Source organism: Littorina saxatilis, linkage group LG9 (assembly GCF_037325665.1).
Source record: "Littorina saxatilis isolate snail1 linkage group LG9, US_GU_Lsax_2.0, whole genome shotgun sequence".
NCBI lineage: Eukaryota > Metazoa > Mollusca > Gastropoda > Littorinimorpha > Littorinidae > Littorina > Littorina saxatilis.
In genome coordinates this window covers 26,552,303-26,558,528 of record NC_090253.1, presented here as the reverse complement: position 1 = coordinate 26,558,528, position 6,226 = coordinate 26,552,303, and the positions used below count along the sequence as shown (strand labels likewise).

General features: G+C 42.8%; 1 protein-coding gene across 1 annotated transcript in view; it reads left to right on the top strand.

Moving 5' to 3' along the window:
* The window catches only part of LOC138975727 (uncharacterized), a 72,808-nt gene that overhangs the window by 36,681 nt on the left and 29,901 nt on the right, over positions 1 to 6,226 (top strand). The gene's annotated exons all lie outside the window — the stretch shown is intronic.

Below are 6,226 nucleotides of genomic sequence, written 5' to 3'. Positions count from 1 at the left end.
TATGACCCGGCCGGGGTTCGAACCCACGACCTCCCGATCACGGGGCGGACGCCTTACCACTAGGCCAACCGTGCCGGTTTTTGGCTTTGAAGGGCAGGCTAAAGGTAGTCACTTTGATTAACTGGAAATAATTCATGCAAGTTTTTGTCTTAGCTTTTCTTACCTGAATTATTGCGTAAAGCCATGAGGACCACTCATCCTCCTACCTCTGGTGTAATGAGGGTAGTAGTCCATTTTTGCCGCAAGTATCTGGATAAAAAAAAGCATACACAAAAAAATATTTTGTGTTGCCTCAACGTGCATGTCCACCCCCCCCCCCCCCCCCCCCCATGTGACCATCTTATCAAGTTGCAGATATTGCTAGTGGTCAGTGTGTTCCCAACACAAATGTGACAAAGGGGTGCTGGTTTTTGTTTTATTAGGTTGAACTTGAAGAATTTTGTAGTAATGAATGTTTTTGTTCACATCAATTTTGACTCGGTTTAAAGACTTTCATCTGGAATGTTCATAGATCAACCCATAAAAGTTTATCAAATTCCCTTACCAATAAATACACTTTAATTTTCCATGACCAGTGGCTGAACTTCTGTAACACTGACATTCAATTACAATAACATTAACATGCTTCCATTTGAAACTTCTCGGTCTTCATCGTGGATTGACGCTCTCCCAAAGTCTAAAGTAATTGAAGCCCTCCGTCGCTTCGCTCCGTCGGGCTTCAATTAGCTTTTGTCGGGCGTCAATCCCCGATGAAGACTTCGAAGTTTCAAATGGAAGCATGTTAATCACTTAATGTGTAACTGAACAGGTGGGGGCCTCATCAGATCAAAAAGCTGTGTCTGGCAAGAACCGTAGTGAAGGCATTACATCCGCATCAAAGCGACGAAGGAAAGTGTCCATTCTAGCTCTGCCCTCTAAAGTCAAACAGCAGTAAGTCCACTCATAATAAAGCCAAAATGAAGTATTGCCAGTCATAATTATGATAATATGACTGGCAATACTTCATTTTGGCTTTGATTTTTGTTTGTATGTTTGCTTAACGCCCAGCCGACCACGAAGGGCCATATCAGGGCGGTGCTGCTTTGACATATAACGTGCGCCACACACAAGACAGAAGTTGCAGCACAGGCTTCATGTCTCACCCAGTCACATTATTCTGACACCGGACCAACCAGGCCTAGCACTAACCCCATAATGCCAGACGCCAGGCGGAGCAGCCACTAGATTGCCAATTTTAAAGTCTTAGGTATGACCCGGCCGAGGTTCGAACCCACGACCTCCCGATCACGGGGCGGACGCCTTACCACTAGGCCAACCGTGCCGGTTTTTGGCTTTGAAGGGCAGGCTAAAGGTAGTCACTTTGATTAACTGGAAATAATTCATGCAAGTTTTTGTCTTAGCTTTTCTTACCTGAATTATTGCGTAAAGCCATGAGGACCACTCATCCTCCTACCTCTGGTGTAATGAGGGTAGTAGTCCATTTTTGCCGCAAGTACCTGGATAAAAAAAAGCATACACAATAAAATATTTTGTGTTGCCTCAACGTGCATGTCCACCCCCCCCCCTCCCCCATGTGACCATCTTATCAAGTTGCAGATATTGCTAGTGGTCAGTGTGTTCCCAACACAAATGTGACAAAGGGGTGCTGGTTTTTGTTTTATTAGGTTGAACTTGAAGAATTTTGTAGTAATGAATGTTTTTTGTTCACATCAATTTTGACTCGGTTTAAAGACTTTCATCTGGAATGTTCATAGATCAACCCATAAAAGTTTATCAAATTCCCTTACCAATAAATACACTTTAATTTTCCATGACCAGTGGCTGAACTTCTGTAACACTGACATTCAATTACAATAACATTAACATGCTTCCATTTGAAACTTCTCGGTCTTCATCGTGGATTGACGCCCTCCCAAAGTCTATAGTAATTGAAGCCCTCCGTCGCTTCGCTCTGTCGGGCTTCAATTAGCTTTTGTCGGGCGTCAGTCCCCGATGAAGACTTCGAAGTTTCAAATGGAAGCATGTTAATCACTTAATGTGTAACTGAACAGGTGGGGGCCTCATCAGATCAAAAAGCTGTGTCTGGCAAGAACCGTAGTGAAGGCATTACATCCGCATCAAAGCGACGAAGGAAAGTGTCCATTCTAGCTCTGCCCTCCAAAGTCAAACAGCAGTAAGTCCACTCATAATAAAGCCAAAATGAAGTATTGCCAGTCATAATTATGATAATATGACTGGCAATACTTCATTTTGGCTTTGATTTTTGTTTGTTTGTTTGCTTAACGCCCAGCCGACCACGAAGGGCCATATCAAGGCGGTGCTGCTTTGACATATAACGTGCGCCACACACAAGACAGAAGTCGCAGCACAGGCTTCATGTCTCACCCTGTCACATTATTCTGACACCGGACCAACCAGGCTTAGCACTAACCCCATAATGCCAGACGCCAGGCGGAGCAGCCACTAGATTGCCAATTTTAAAGTCTTAGGTATGACCCGGCCGGGGTTCGAACCCACGACCTCCCGATCACGGGGCGGACGCCTTACCACTAGGCCAACCGTGCCGGTTTTTGGCTTTGAAGGGCAGGCTAAAGGTAGTCACTTTGATTAACTGGAAATAATTCATGCAAGTTTTTGTCTTAGCTTTTCTTACCTGAATTATTGCGTAAAGCCATGAGGACCACTCATCCTCCTACCTCTGGTGTAATGAGGGTAGTAGTCCATTTTTGCCGCAAGTATCTGGATAAAAAAAAGCATACACAAAAAAATATTTTGTGTTGCCTCAACGTGCATGTCCACCCCCCCCCCCCCCCCCCATGTGACCATCTTATCAAGTTGCAGATATTGCTAGTGGTCAGTGTGTTCCCAACACAAATGTGACAAAGGGGTGCTGGTTTTTGTTTTATTAGGTTGAACTTGAAGAATTTTGTAGTAATGAATGTTTTTGTTCACATCAATTTTGACTCGGTTTAAAGACTTTCATCTGGAATGTTCATAGATCAACCCATAAAAGTTTATCAAATTCCCTTACCAATAAATACACTTTAATTTTCCATGACCAGTGGCTGAACTTCTGTAACACTGACATTCAATTACAATAACATTAACATGCTTCCATTTGAAACTTCTCGGTCTTCATCGTGGATTGACGCTCTCCCAAAGTCTAAAGTAATTGAAGCCCTCCGTCGCTTCGCTCCGTCGGGCTTCAATTAGCTTTTGTCGGGCGTCAATCCCCGATGAAGACTTCGAAGTTTCAAATGGAAGCATGTTAATCACTTAATGTGTAATTGAACAGGTGGGGGCCTCATCAGATCAAAAAGCTGTGTCTGGCAAGAACCGTAGTGAAGGCATTACATCCGCATCAAAGCGACGAAGGAAAGTGTCCATTCTAGCTCTGCCCTCCAAAGTCAAACAGCAGTAAGTCCACTCATAATAAAGCCAAAATGAAGTATTGCCAGTCATAATTATGATACTATGACTGGCAATACTTCATTTTGGCTCTGAAGGGCAGGCTAAAGGTTAAGGTAGTCACTTTGATTAACTGGAAATAATTCATGCAAGTTTTTGTCTTAGCTTTTCTTACCTGAATTATTGCGTAAAGCCATGAGGACCACACATCCTCCTACCTCTGGTGTAATGAGGGTAGTAGTCCATTTTTGCCGCAAGTATCTGGATAAAAAAAATCATACACAATAACATATTTTGCAGGGTTCCACATCACGTAAAATTGGAGGTATTATACCCTCTGACCCCCCCCAAATCACGTACGAGACGCTCTTTGAAAGGGTGTCGGTAAGTAACAATTATTTTGCCAAGAGGTATAATAACGTACGACTTGAAAGGCAAAAGGGTATGACTTTGATCGTTTTACAAACGGTACGACTGGTTATGCGACGCTCGAGGTTTTTTTGGTTTTTTTTTTCGCGGGAGACTAATTTCGGAAAGCTTCACCGGCGATCTCGACACGTGTTTTACTGTCTCCGGGAAGTCGGCGCTGTCAGCGTGACCAGAGTTACTTCCCCTCCGCTATTTTCGGTTCTGTTGGTTCCGCGAAGACCGCGAGCGTGCAAGTTTGCAGACGATCAGTTTTGTCACTGACTTTGTGTTTGAAAAGGCCACGACCAAGAAAGCCTGTTGCAGTTGATCCAAAACAACGAACTTTGACGTTTGCATTTTTGCGATACCTGATTTTAGCATGCTTGGTGACATTCTCTTGACCATTCCAATCACTTCTGTACCCTGTGAGAGAGGCTTTAGTCAACAGAACCGGGGGAAGTCAAAGCTAAGGAACCGACTCTCAGTGGAGAGACTGGCCTAACAAAATGATGATTAAACACGTAGGCACTGACCTAAAGCGTGACATCACTGGAAGGGCGGCATTGCAAGTGCACGGAGCCATGAGGAAAACTAAGGAAATCTGTTGACAGTGGCTGTGACTTGCAAAACAAAACACCAAGACTTCACCCAAAGACTGAGTTACAGAGTAATAATTATTAGAGCCATACAGTTGCAACGCCCTTTCAATGATGCCACGCTTTAGTGTGTTGAAACTTAGATTGAACTGTTGTTGTGGAGAGACACAGTCACAAGTGTGTTGCAGATGTGAATTTCAACAGGCACTTGATAGGTGTGTTGTTAATTTGTAACCAACAACTGAACAGGCAAATAATTTCAAACTTATTGATACTCATAATAATATTCTTGTTGTTGTGGAACTGAACTGACTTTTCATAGCATTACCCTGAATTTTGGGGGAAAATCAATCAATCAATCAATATGAAGCTTATATAGCGCGTATTCCGTGGGTACAGTTCTAAGCGCTTGTCGAAGAGTTGTCAACACAGGACTAACAAAGAAACTAACATCTTCAGACGGACACGAACCCTATCACACACTAGCAAACCCTGGTAAACAAACAACTGTTTAACAACAATGTACACATCAATAGCTAGGTCGAACAAAATAATATTAAGCACAAAGAAAACACCTCTCACAGAGCACAGCACAAGAATGTCTTTTGGGGCACAGCACATCACGTCGAGCATGAAAGTCGCAGCCAGCTACGGGAAGAACTGAGTCTTCAACCTACTCTTAAAATAACTGTGGCACTGCACTGGTAAACTCATAATTGTCAGTTGGTGGCTGGGTTCTGGGTTATTAATAAAAGTTTACTGTTCAGAATTTCAAGCCAGTTTACTTGTTCGTTTTGTGAAAGCTCTCAGCCTCTGACTAGTGTTTTGATACCGCGGTAATTGCTGTAAATGTTTAAGTGTTATCATAGACCTGTATTAGATAAATGGTGTTATTCACTTATTGTAATGCTACAAGCAAGAATTTACACATATGACATTTCCCAATGGTCATAAATTATTTCCTTTATTCAAAGCACTCTCAAATTGACAATGCAATCTGCACACATTGACATCATGCACATGCAAGAACCTGGTAAAACAGCAAAGCAATACACAGAGTCGCCGACAACATGCCATACCCTTTGATCAATCAGGAAAGGGTATGAAAACCCTTTACTTTTATGGTGAAAGGGTATGAATACCCTTGACCTCAGAGCCTGTGTGGAACCCTGATTTTGTGTTGCCTAGACGTGCATGTCCACCCCCCCCCCCCCCCATGTGACCATCTTATCAAGTTGCAGATACTGCTAGTGGTCAGTGTGTTCCCAACACAAATGTGACAAAGGGGTGCTGGTTTTTGTTTTATTCGGTTGAACTTGAAGAATTTTGTAGTAATGAATGTTTTTGTTCACATCAATTTTGACTCGGTTTAAAGACTTTCATCTGGAGTGTTCATAGATCAACCCATAAAAGTTTATCAAATTCCCTTACCAATAAATACACTTTAATTTTCCATGACCAGTGGCTGAACTTCTGTAACACTGACATTATAGTGACAGTCAGTGTCACTGACAAGTCAGCATGCAGCTCAGCACTCGCTGCACTGTGACCTGAGAGTGAGAAACTATACTCTATAGACCCAAATGAAACACAGCACTCTGAACGTTTTCACACGACATATTTTACTCGAATTTGCAAATGTGTTCTTCGGGTTGGTAGACTAAACGCTTACAATTAAGCTTACATCGAAAGAAATCGATGCGCAGAAAGTTCACCTTCGTCGCTTCGACAATGTTCAGAATCAGAGCACTCAGCACTGACTCGACTGAGTTGTGGAGAGAGCGATGTGGAAAGTAAAAATCAGGCTTATGATC